The sequence below is a fragment of the Prenolepis imparis genome, unplaced genomic scaffold (genome assembly GCF_030444845.1).
Source record: "Prenolepis imparis isolate NDT839.2.m4 unplaced genomic scaffold, iyPreImpa1.0 SCAF_1, whole genome shotgun sequence".
In the NCBI taxonomy this organism is placed as follows: domain Eukaryota; kingdom Metazoa; phylum Arthropoda; class Insecta; order Hymenoptera; family Formicidae; genus Prenolepis; species Prenolepis imparis.
Window position 1 is genome coordinate 11372550 of NW_028141159.1, and position 14291 is coordinate 11386840.

The window sequence follows — 14291 nt, forward strand, 5'->3', positions numbered from 1 at the left end:
TATGAATATCAAAATTAATAAATTTAATCATAATCTTTAAAATTTTAACAGAAAGAAGAATACAAAAAAATAAAAAAGAAAGAAATTGAATGAAAAAAAATCGATTATATCTTAGCTATAAATTTCGTAGTGTTTTATATAAATAAATGAAAATTATACAAAATTAGCATTAATGTTAAAAAAAAATCAAATCGTATTATATATGCTCATTTGTTCGCTTGTGATTCGCATCGGAGATGCGGGCATGTTGTACAGATTATAGAATAAGCTTTTGCATTCGAGGGATTTCGCTAATCCCTTCTCTATACGTAATTCCATTATCAGGCATTTTCCTTATGCCACGAGTATTGCGCGCACATCGGCAACTACGTACAATCTTTGATGCTATGAACCTTCGAGAATAAATAATCATTATTATATACGCAATCATGACGCTTGCAGGAAAACTATTAACTTGATGATATTTATCATAACAAATTGTTTCAAATTATAAGTATTATATGTATAACTAAAAATTTTTATTTATATTTTATTTAGTCAATAAATTTAGATTAATATTATCAAGTACGCAAAAGAGATTATAGCTATATTTTACAGAAATATTTTTTTTTTAAAGACACATATATGACGATACTTTCCTATTTCTGAAATTATTTTGCCGTCTAATAATTTAATTGATGATTTTCTCCTACATTTTACAAAGATTCTTCTCTCTAAAGTATTTCTCTCTGTCAAGACAAAATAAACCTCGGTCACACGTTTCGCGTACACAAATTATCGTCAAGCCATGCTCTGGCGGGAGATTACCAACTCGATTCTTCGAAAATAATAATCATTTTTTAAAGATTAATGTCGAAAACAAGCTCTTAAATGCGAACGGTACGACCAGTTTTAGAGGAAGATTGAGTATAATTTCTCTTCGCGTCCTCAGTCCATCGCGGTAATAACATCCTCTGGTATGCTCATAGCATTCGTACACGTGAAATATGAACACGTGCGTGTAGCCAGCGTGCGCATCAACGTGGTGACAACGTGGTATCGAACACGTTGATTCTGCATAGCTAACATCTCACCTGCCTGCGCGTAAACGTGCGCGCGTGTATAATAGGGCCCCGAGGGATCCGGGGTCCTTTCGGAGACCCTCTCTATGTGCGGCACCGGAATCGACTCGAATTAAAGGGGAACGACCCGGGAGTAGTGCCAACTTAATGAGGGACCACCTAGCTTTAACTGTTTGTTTTTCAAGGGACCGGGCCTCGCCAGAGAGAGAAAATACCTGGCCTCGGACCTCGCCAGAGACCTATATATATATATACGTACGTACGTTCACGGTCAGGCAACCCCGTTTATGGCTTGTATCGCCAGCCCTATTGCCATAACTTCCGCGATTTGGGCGTGAAATTACACGCGCAGGAATTGGTACGAGAGGCTCGTCGATAGTTCGATAAAGGTGTTCGATCCCTTGCTCTCCTTCAGCCGCTGTCCTTTTTGTCCACGTTTCCATTCTGCTCTCGATCAGGCCCGATGCCGAGCAATTTGTTACGTTATCTGGTGTGCGTGTGATTTACAACAGTATGATACACGCTGTTTTTCGCATCAGAGAAAATTGTTCTACTGATTTATTTCGATAGTACATTTTCAAGCTTTCTTGTTTTAAGAAAATAATTATCAATATATTAAGTCATATATACATATATAATGTGTGTATGTATTACATATATGTAGATGATAATAATTTATTAATAAAGAAGAATGTTTAAATATTTATTTTGGAAATAATAAAATAAAAATTGATATATTATAACAATTTCTATTTTCATCTGAATGAAATACTTATATTATTTTAAATATAATTATTTTAAATATAATTTGATAAATACGCGCAATTGAATTATCATACTCATATCTCATATTGTTAACTATATTTTATATCAATCTTATAGTAGACACGATATTCTCTAACAAATAAATTATCTGCTGTACTCGATAGATAGCTTTAAAAGCAAACAACTATATTTAGCGCTATATAAATATATACGAGGCATTGATCTGTTTCTCTTTCGGAACGTTATTTTATATCTGCCATTATAACATACGTGTTGCCAAAATAAAAGATGTATAAAGGTTCTCACTGACACAAAATAGAGAGAAATATTTGATTGATGTTTCGATATGTGAAAATTTAAACAGTGGAACAGCGCATAATAAACTTGGTCCGATAAAAGCGACGCGGAGGACGTTTCGGCGACCGTGTGGAGGCTATGGGTCATTATTTATCGGAGGATGAGCTGTCGCCCTAAGGCGAAATTAAAATCCAAGAGTCTCCGATAAGGCGAAGAGACGATGGAACGCGAAGCAAAACGAAGAAGCAGAAAGAGAAAGAAAGAGAAAAAGAGAGACAAGAGTCGCTCAAGCATATACGATAACGCGCTCCGTGAAAAATACGTACGTGGCACTCGACCACGATTTAATTTATCGTCGACAGGCGGTACAGAAAAAGGCATAACGATACAATGAACATTGTGTTCATATTGCGTTGTTCATACCCACTGCAGGCGACACTTTTGCGCGAGAAATTTTGCCGGAAGTACAAAAGGGAAAATTGAAAAATATGATTGATGAGTATCCAAGAGAATATCCACCTGTGCATTTATTATTGTAAGAGAACTTTCTTTCCTCTCTTTCTAGCTTATATTAATCATGCGTATACGTAAGTGACTTCCTTTCATAATGTGCATGTATCTTTTCACATTAACAATTTTTCATAAGCTAAAATTCGAATTTTCTTTCTACAATCTCGAAGCTTTCCATTGTCGAGATAATAGTAGTTTTTCTCTCAAGCAGAATATTCTGCTTATTATATATCAACTCATACGTGTACACGCATCTACTTCTATTCTGTACACGCGTCTACTTCTACAATTTCTCGCAAGATTAAATTCGAATCTTCTCTCGATAGTCACGCACGATCGAACGAAGCGCAGCGGGACGTACGCGGGAGTGTGCTCCTTCAAACGAATATATTTCTATTAGCGTGTCCCGCGTGCCGTTCGAGTCTTCTGCGAGCCGAAACATGAAATGTTACTTACTCTAACACATCACTCAATGCATACATAGGTACTCGGTCGATCGAAAGTCCCTATGTTTAGCTCACAGTACGCGAATAGAAAATTTATTATTGTAAAGAGATACAGCATTACGAAAAATATATATATCTTTCATAGATATAAAATCGGAATCGTGAAATTATTTTTGTATTTTGATTTTATCTAACGAGATAAGTATAGTGACAAAAATTTAACAATTCAATACTATCGCGAACGCCGGAATAATCTCCGAGCAAAGCGAAAATTGAGTTTATACTTTACTTTATATTTAAATAAATATTATAGAGGATTAATATACTAATCTCGCTGATGAAAAGATTGCGTGATAAATATTATTCGACGCGTCCGACCGGATTTAAACCGCCCGAAGAGAAAGGGTTATTCCGACAAAAGGAAACAGACGACGTAAACGTTAACAAGGGTGCCTTTCTCCGATGTCACCGATTCGTCTCCTTGACATTGCATTTTGCGAGAGGGGGCTGCGGGTGGCAGACGACTCTCCTTTATTCGCGTTCGCCATCCGTAACGTACATTTTTATTAAGCCCGAATAATTGACGCGAAATCTGAGATTGCGCCGCTGGCGCTTCGTTGCCGAACCTTTTTAGAATCACTGGCCTATTTGAGGCTCCATATGTCGAACTTGAATAACTTCGACTGACGAATCGTTGTCATATAATTTATTTTCGGAGCTTTGCACTGGGGCAATTACTAAGTATTTCGAGAATCTTTTAGATGTGAAGGATTATTTAAAAAAGAATTATTTCGAGAAAAATCTCTTTAACATACATATGCGCACGTATATGAAAATTTTATCCAAGATAGATATACACCAGTCTTTCTCCATTTGCATTCTTTGCTACTTTTTATATAGTATATATATATATAAAATTTATATATTATATGTATATATAATATAAAATATATTTTATATATTATATACATACATATATATTTTATATTATATATACTTTTCATAGTATATATGTAGGTATATATAAAATTATCTCTCTTTCTCTTTCTCTCATCCTCTTTGTCTTTGTATGTATGTTTTTTTTTAATTTTTTGATACCAAAGACGTTGCGATCAAAATTTAATTTTCGCAAATATGCGACAGTATGCATGCAAGCGAACTGAACGGGAAGAGAAGGGATAAAGTGGAGAGAAACATTATAGCAACGGGTATATAGTTGACGTTGGCGGGAGGAGGGCACGCGGAAACGATTTTAATTAATATATACTTAATTAAGTCCCCCCCATCGAAGAGGCGTTGTCGCTGCGCTATGGGGTCGTTATCTATGCCATGCAGTGCGCGGGTGATTTACTAATAGAAACTGCGCAGGAATAGTTCGTCTAGTTAAGCCCCTTCGAATACACATCGGTTTATTGTGCGTCCGGGCGATGCGGCACTGTGAAACACATCCGACCCTTCCTCTCCCTTCCCTCGATATACATATATGCAGCTTCCATTAAAGCCCCGCCGGTGTACTTTGCCGGAGAACGCGTTCAAGCGAGACCACGTTGATGTATCGATAATGCACATCCGCGAAGTCGCGATGAGAGCGATTTCTCTCTCTTGATTAATTCAATATCTTGACACGAGAGAACAACCGATGTCATAATATGGAACGCATGAAAATGAATATCAACAGTCACAGGATATTCATTCTTTTGTGCCTTTGAATCACAAAAATGTCACTCCGTTTTGTTCCTGATTCGAAATATTGATTCTCAAACTCTCTTTCTCTCTCTCTCTATCGTAGATATTTGCCTTATTCTCTTGCTATATTTTCTGATTTTATTTTTTTCTTCGGTATTGATTACTCGAAAATTGTTAAATAGATCGACTTGAAAATAAATGACGCGTATTTTTGTGTCTATTATTGTCGATACAAAATGCACTTAACTGCATTCTTTATTTTTACTTGCAATTCAAGATGGTGTGTTTCCGAAAGTTTCGATGAGTGCCGGTCGATACGCGGGTTACCTCATGAATATATTCACAAACCAGGCACAGGAATACGAGACAAAGATGTTAACTGGTGACTGGGGAAACGCTTTCCTCCTTTAAAGATCGTCTTGTTAGCGCGACGGCGTGCGGCGCCGCAATGCCCACCCATCGAAATCCCTTCGACTTTAATGTCTTCAGTAACTGACCGTAAAAGAAATATGCGTGCACGCATCGTGCGGGAGGCGCTTCTTATTTTTATGCAAAATAAGCAGCAGCCGTTAGCATTGTGGCGCACGATAAGAAGCCATTGTCTTATAAACCGCTTCATTTGGAACAGCTTCTAAATGATAATTCGCTTCATGTATTAATATGTATTGGTATCAGAGAATAATAATTAGGAAACAATTATAATAATTTGAAATGGGGGAATCGTAATTTGCATTGTAATAGAAGAATTCAAACATATGTGAGATTATATTATTATATGTAGAGATAAATTAAGGCGTGTATAATATGTTAACAGAATTTTTTTTGCAAAATTTAGTAAAACGAGATTAAGAGATTCCTTTAACTAGAAGAAATTTGAATATTCTCAATTTTCTTTTTCCGTCGGCGGTATATAACTTTCGAGGAAAACAAAAAAAATCCGCCAGCCGAGTTACAAGTTACAACCGCGGACGACAGTCCGAGCGGAATTTCAACGCATTATTTTGCATCGTAAATGCGCGACCGCCGTCGGAATTTTCGTAAATTCGGTAGCGCGACGTCGTGTGCAAACTGCATAGATGAGAGCGTGAATGCAATCATCAGCGCGACGTAAACAACCGACAAGAGCACTAATTTTTAATTGGCCCATTATCGTAAACGATCGATAGGTGTCAATTAACCATAATTCTGTCAATCGTATTATTATTCCTCGCTGTTCGTTCATGTTTTATTAATACGAGATATATAGAGAAGAAGAGAAAGAGAGAGGAAAGAGGAAAAAGGAAACTCCTGTCGGTCGAATCTGGACTTGATTTATTTTCATCGCAACTGTATCGTTTGCTTTCGGTACTATCTTGATTTGAAATCAAGGTTGCCTCTCCTTTTCTCCTTTGTCGCTCACGAAATTTTTTCTGTAATTCTAATATCATTTACTTATATTTATAATATCTACTTTAAATGATATATCATATATCAAGTTTATATACACAAATAAAAAAGTTCTTTAATTTGATACAAAGTGCGGCAATTATAATGAACATTTGCTTCGATAGTAGAGCCATCGGTTATCGTTTTTTTAGGGACACTCCGTAATAACGATTTGAAAACGACGGGAGAATTATTTGTTCAGCCTCGAACAATACGATTATCTGCTGCAGCTGCAGCTACGAGGCGACCTTATCTTCCTCGAGATAACTGTTGATATCAAGTATTGGTTGATCGATCTTTTCTATTTCAATAACATAATAATCAGTTTGATATCGTTTTATGAAATCATCGAGCAACGAGTAAAAATTTTTCGACGAGAATCTAATAAATGTGTATCAATTATGACATCACTTTATTACAAACGATATTTATTTCATTACTTATTAATTTTTTATAATCTTCAACAGTTCAACAAAATTTCCGACTCAATTCTATCGTGAATATTAAAACGAATTGATAATAACATATTAATATATTTTCTGAAATATATATATATAAAATATTAATAAATTATATTTATATATAAAGAGAGAATATTTTGTAGATATCAAAACTTTATCTCATAAATTAGTATGTCACATTTGAAAAATTGATCTTTACCTGAGAAAATTTAAATATTAATTGGTAATATGAATTAACATGCTTTTCATACGATAAATCTGGGATAAATTATATTAAAATAAATAAATTGCAAAATACAAAATTGATGATTATGAACTCATGTATTTAAAGACTTGCAAGTATCACGTGAATTTCAAAATCTCAAATTCATACTCGTAAATTTACTAACTGAGAAATCTTTTCGGAAATAATAAATCTCAAGATAGAGCCTATTAATCAGAGATATTATAGTAAAAATCTTTCTAGTATAATAAATCTCGATGTCTTGAGTTCGTGATCTTACCTACTTAAAAGCTTGTTAGTATGATAAATATTGAGGCTAAATTCATGTTCGCGAACTAGCAAACCTTTAGTAATTCGCCAGTTATTAGAATTCTCTTCAATTTTCAACGTGTCTCGAATGCAAAACAAAATTTCGAGTTGTCGATGGTAGGATTTAAGAGAGTAAAGTTGTATGTCTTGTGGAAAAGCATTCTTTTATTCGACATTCTTTCATTGATATTTCTTTCTTGGACGTCGCTCTCAAGAACGAACGATAAAGTTTTATCGGTCCTATTGTCAGTCTGAAAACGATACACAACTACTTCACACTTTCACACAATCCTCTCGACGTTTCAATATTGAAGCGTTGTCGGTCATCCACATTATCGGTCCGAACTGATTCTTTCTCACGTTCTTTAATTCTTCTGAAAATAACGGTCGCTAATTCCTTTTTCCGAACGCCTGACACGAATATTATTTTCTTTAATCGTTACTATAATTAATACGATTCCTAACCTACCTTTCTTAATTTTAGCATTTACGTACTGTGCACGCACGCGTGTTAGCTATATTTTATTTTTAACATTATTTAAATTATTTAAATTCTTTGTTAATTATTAATTATATTATCGAATCGCTCAGAATATACAATTCGTCGCGAGGAAACTTTTTTTACTTAAAGACAAAAAGTACATATCTTTTAAAACTTTAACGAAATCAAATATTTAATTTTATTCTGTTTTATTTTAATATTATTTTATTATTCCATTGTTTTGTATAAGTAGTGAGTTTAACAAGTGCTTGTGAAATTACTGTTTATACAATAGATTATACTTTAGATTGTACTTTTTTTTAACAATAGTAGTATTTTAAATTTGAATATAAATGTATAGTGTAAAATATGTGGAATATATATTACTGTATATTTTATGAAGCTGCTACAAGCTAATTCGCAAAAATTAATTAACATTAAAATTTATATTAATAAATCGTTAAAATATTCTATGAAATATTAACAAGAAAAGAAATATAAAAGACTTTGCATAAAACAGCTTGCAAACTCTAATAACAATAAGTTAAAAATATTATATAAATGTAATTTTAATTTATCTTTATTATCTTTATTATTGTTGAATTATATATCAATTTTTTCTACAAAAACTATACATATATGAAAAATAATATCAAACATTAAAATAAGAAATTACTGTAATTACTGCAATTTTATAAAATATTAAAAAGATGTCAATCACGATTTTTAAAAATAATTTAGATTTATGTATTACGCATATATAATTTTTTTGATAAGTTATACAATGATATATAAATATGATTATTCAATTTATTTATTACACTTATAACAAACATATGTTTTTTAATTTGCTCACATTCCCTGCATTTCTATTCGTTAATAAGCATTGAAGTGAAGTGTTATAGGCAGTGTTTAAATGGAAAGAAGCAAATTATATTGATAAAAATAAATAGAGAAATAAATAAATAAAAATAACAAAAACGAAGGAAGAGAGAAGTATCAGGACAGACACTGATCATGGTGTCGCATTCTCAATTTTCGTAATAACGCAACAATCTCATTAATTCCGCTACGTCTTCATAAGTATAAGTATACGCGCCTATAGCTGGCACGCCTACCTCGTCCGTTCCTCGTAGACCCCTTGCCAGACCCCATAGAGACCTATGCGTATCAGCATCTGTCCGTGCGTAGACCGGAAACGCGTCGTTTACGTGCCTGTCATACTCGTCATCGGACACAAAGCCCGCACGAAATAGTTTCAACCCTCCGCGAGTATATACGAGAGACGATTCTCGCTATCGCGTTTTTCTTGAGCCGTTCTTCCCCGCACTGGTAATGCGAACCTCTCTCCGGGCTCGACAATGACGAAGGAAACCATAATTGGCTCCTGGTAGCTATTCCCCCGACACGAAAGATACGGAAACTCGATCGTCAGCAAGTATATCGGGGTTCTCGATTTCTTTGCGTTCGACGGTGTAATTAGGCCTTCTAGGTTCGTCGCAGTTTCGGGTTTAACAAACGTCTTTCTTAAACGCGCGAGATTGATCATTTCGCGTATTCCAAATTTACAATCATAAAATCTTCGTACATAATAAAAATACAAATAAGTACAATTATTTTTTTGAAAATTAATTATTTATTATATATTTTTACATCAACACAATTGACTTTATTTTAAAAAGGTGTCACCTAACCCCTAATTTTAAACTGAATAAATTCACGATAAAAATTCGTTGATTGACGTTTCTGAGTTGGCGGAGAATAATGATGCACACACACCGGTTTATAATTCATGTAATATTTTGTTGCGGATGTGTACGCTTTCATCTACCGCATGCGCATTGTTAATCGTGCAGAAGTGTACAGGGCGGGTTGGTCGGAAGAAAGATATATTTACAACCTAGATGAATCAAATTAACCCGTTGCCATATATCACGCTGCTTGGGAATACGTCGGCATTTGCAATTTAATTCGGAGAATTATCGCGACGTATAGCACGCTGCGTGTTCGCCGAATGTAACATCATCTTGCGAGCAAAATGCATTATGCAATAGAAATGGCGGTAATAGGTTTCTCTCGAAGCGAATGTTAGAGCATTTATAATGAATCATCTTGATCCGCACTACGTGTGCAAAACAGAAATTTTTGTTTTTATATTTTTCAGAAATTATTCATTAAATTATCATTTAGCCATACTGGAGAGAGATATTTTCTTTTTCAAAGAAAATTTAGTTAAACAGATTTATTTAATTATATATGTATATATAGTATATATTTAATATAAATAATATATACGTATATAATTAGGAGAATTTATTTATTTATTTATTGGCAAACAAGAGAGCATTTTTAAAGTTTAATTTATTGAAAATGTTTTCTTTATTATGCGCTACATAATATTTATAATTATTCTATCTTTCATTAAAATTTTTTTCATAGAAATAGAAATTTGAATCTCTTGATATATACACTATTCAAAATTTAAAAAAAAATTATATTTAAAATTTGTATTACTTTAAATCTCTTCTGTGGAGAAAAAAATTAGGTTTTAATAATTCTCTCCTGTTTCCGTTTGTCAATTATTATATAAATATTTATAAGTTCTTCATTTAAAGAACTCGCATCCATGCGCCAGATCTCTGGTGAAATCTTTTCTGGAAATTCCATCCATTGATTTCTTCTGGTGGCACAATTCCACAGACGAATCATAATCAACGGGGGTGTCTGGTTACGGCTTAAAATATTTGTTAACAAACGTCGGGGAACTCCCGGCGCGACGCACCTGGGTCGCAATATGGTGCCACAACGGTACGTAGAAAGTGCGTAACCAGCCATCCGGGCCCTCGGTACGCTTTTCTTTCTCTGTCCCTCTTCCTCTCTCCCGGTCGGTCTAATAATTCGCACCGGAATTATTATAATTTAATACGATACCGGAGCGCATATATATACATGCACACACGCATATACCGCCCGCTCTGCCACACGGAGCCACGACCATTATTCGGCGTATTTGTAACCCGCGGCGACGCGTAATAAGCCGGCTTATGCCCGCGTATCTCTCTTTGTCGTATACACGCACGCACGTAACGCGGCCGCGACACGCCTACCTTATTCTTCCCCTCGGCTGCACCGGCGCGACGTTGTATGCAACATACGTGCGGACGTACGTAGATTCGCTGCATCTGCCGGTGCAGCCGAGGTCGTGGAATCCGAGAGGTTCGAGCCCTTCCTACTTGCCTCTTTTTCGACACCTTCGTCCTTCTCCGCGCCCGTTGTCATCGTGTCGCCGTCGTGTCGCCGTCATCGTCGTTGTTACCCTTGGTTGCGTCGACGGGTAAAGACCAGTTTAAATTGATAAATTCAAGTAGCTTTATACAGTAACATATATTTTTTTACATATTTAAATATCGGCTTTTCTGTCACAGCGTTTCTCAATATAGGAGATTTTACGATAAAAGCATTCGCATTAAATTTATGAGATACGACGTATTCTTTATTGTTGAGAAATATTAATTTTAATAATTAATATTAATATTTTAATTTCTATTCTAATAATTTAATAAATGAAATTGTTATACATGTGTAATTATTTGAAAAAAAAGTTATTTTAATATAGTCGAACATTATGGTGCTAAGCATTATAGTACTAAGTTAATAATTATTGTTTCTACTAGCGCTTTAATGTGTTAATCAATTTTAAGTTCAACTTGTGAATTGCTCTTGTATAGCTTATGTGATGTGGACTCAGATATGTGTATAGCGTTAGCCGCAACAAGTTGTGAAATGTTCGTAAATCCAAAATATAAATATTTTGACGTTTACGTTATTTGCAACATGTATAAATAAAACATAGAGAAAATCTACGGATTTTATTCTCCAAGCATTACTTCGCAGTCTCAGCTATAGCAATGAAATAAAGTAATACTTGTATATATCATGGAAATATATGTATCACGAGGATAATCTTGCGCGGCGATCAAGGCAGAAATTCCTGCTTAGGATTTTATTATTGATCGTCGAAAAGTGTTCATCAATTTCCCCGTTACACCATAATCATGTAATAATAATCATAGCGATTCTACTAGTAAAGTGATCGGTGCACGGTAGCTTCGAGGAAAAAATTGAATCCTTTAAGTAGACGATGGAAACGAATTAAATTTTTATAGACGCTTGAATTGTACGGGAAGGATTCATTATCGATCATTTCAATTCTCAACGATCTCTATCTGTTGAATTATAACGATCATCTCCGACGAAGGACTCGGGGTGTTATAATGGAAATATAAGCAGCATATAATATATATATATATATATATATATATATATATATATATATATATAATACTATATATTGTATATATGTATATACATATACATACACATACAAGGTTTATCAATAAACTGGCCATTTTATAATATTTGCGCGTTAATAGTTATTTCGTATTTTTTAAGCATTTCCGTTATTAATTCAATAATGAGTCTCATTAAGAAGAATGGCATGGTGCATTTGCGATTTTAAAGATCCTGTTATAACCTGTATCGAAACTTTATTATTAAAATGGATAATTAGTTTATATATACGGCATTAATGAAAGTGATAATGTTTTTACATATGATGTTCATAATAAGTTTCGATATTCATTGTAATATGCAAATACTAAAAAAATAACGAAAATGGTTCTCTCTTTCTTTCTTTGGTAAATTATTATATTAGTTAAACTCATAATATACAAATTATATTATTAATAATCTTTTATTATTCATTACTCTCGAAACATTAATATAAATTCAGTTTGACAATAATTTTTATCAAAATAATTCTTAGAAACATATATCGATTTATCATCTACCGTTTGTGTCTACGCAACGAAAATAATTTTCGTTGCATGGTAATCATTTCTTTCGTTCTTCGCTCTTTTCTCCACGTTTCCGTCATAGCATACGGGATGCATAATTATTATGATATGTCTCTCCGTCTATCGTGGTATTAATATTCATAAAGTCGATTAGTCAAAATGACTGTGTCTTTTCCCCTCATTCTATGTTTCGTTTACACTTGACTTTGAAATTAGGCATCGATGTTAAATATATCATTTATCATTTATCATTTTTATCTTACTAGACAACACAAGCGCCCGTTACGCGTGCGCCATTATTCGATTTTATATTAAAAAGAATGATATTTTTAAAAAAGTAATATAAAGTTTGTTTAAACTCGATTAATATTTTTTCACAGAAATCAGCCGATTAAAGCGTTAATTTGATAATTAAATTTTAAAATAATAATATGGTAAAAAATTAGTAATATGTTGTAAATAATATATTATAAGTTATAATACCTTATTCTTGATTAATATTTTTTGACAGAAATCAGCTGATAACTATCAAAAATATTATAACATATTATTATTTGAATTTTTATAACATATTATTTTAAAAATTAATTAGCAAATTAACGCTATAATCAGCTGATTTCTGTCAAAAAATATTAATAAAGCAAAAATTTGCTAAATTTTAAAATAATATGTTATAAAAATTAAAAGTAATGTTTTATTTTATTTTATTTGTTACAGATAGCATTGCTGATAAGCTGCGCGCGAGTTTGACTGTCAGATTCTCGAGTGTGAACGAACGTTGATTCGTGCGATTAGTTTTCGCATCGTTATATTTCTCATTGCGAAATGTACGCGAAATACGCGTGCGATTCACGCGTCGCGTCGGGAGTGCCGTATAAAGTGTCGGGCGATCGTAATTATTCGTGTTTTCGCGAGTGTCGTGAGTGCTACCATGGACCAAGAGAGGAGGGGGCCCGGGGAGGCATCGGGCGACAGCGGGGCAATTGTGAGGTATGCAAAATAAAAACTTTTTTTTCTAAATTGCATTAAGACATTCGACCGTTTTCAGACTTTTAAAACACTGTGTATCCACACCCCTCCCCACACACACACATATGTATATACATAATTTGAATATTTTATTTTCAGATCAATGTGCTGTGTACTACAACTCCACTATCGCACGTATCGGTGAGTGAGAAATTGTTTATTTTATAACATTTTTATAGCGGTAATGGAGGTGTATGATATAATAATTAAGTTCTGGCTTTATTTTCAATAGTTTTACTATTGAATCTATATTGAATCTATACATATACATATAACAGTTATACAATAAATATTTTGCATTAAATATCGATAATAGTGAATTGACAACGACATTTTCTAATAATAAAATGCACATTATATAATATTGTACCACTCGTTTATTAAAATTCATTTACTTTGCACATGAAATCACAAAGTATTGCTGAAAATGGCTCGCACGGAATTAGCCTGAAAATTTGTATTGAATCGCGTGAAATCTATAGTCAGCTAACATAGCGTTTGATATCGAGGATTGCTGGATCCGCCCGAACGCGGCGAAGCGATCTGTAAAATCTAAAATCGACACCCTTCGTTGCGAATCGGGCGAGAAATACGGCAGTGGCATCTTCGATATTCCCATAGTAGCAGCCGAGAGGTAGCGGACTGGGAAACAGATTGTATGGCTCAAAATCAATAGGCACCTGATTTATTCCCATGCGCGTACCCCAGCATCCTGCGCGCCGAAGCATCCTGAGTGAATTTA

General features: G+C 33.8%; 2 protein-coding genes across 6 annotated transcripts in view; one reads left to right on the forward strand and one right to left on the reverse strand.

Annotated features, from left to right (window-relative positions):
• LOC145934352 (latrophilin Cirl) overlaps positions 1-14291 on the reverse strand; it is a 425698-nt gene that overhangs the window by 335080 nt on the left and 76327 nt on the right. The gene's annotated exons all lie outside the window — the stretch shown is intronic.
• Positions 1-14291, forward strand: part of LOC145944350 (uncharacterized) — a 367235-nt gene that overhangs the window by 274905 nt on the left and 78039 nt on the right. Inside the window, exons 8-9 of the mRNA XM_083052625.1 lie at positions 13238-13510; positions 13649-13690. The gene's annotated coding sequence lies outside the window, so the exon portion shown is untranslated. The remainder of the gene's footprint in view (positions 1-13237; positions 13511-13648; positions 13691-14291) is intronic.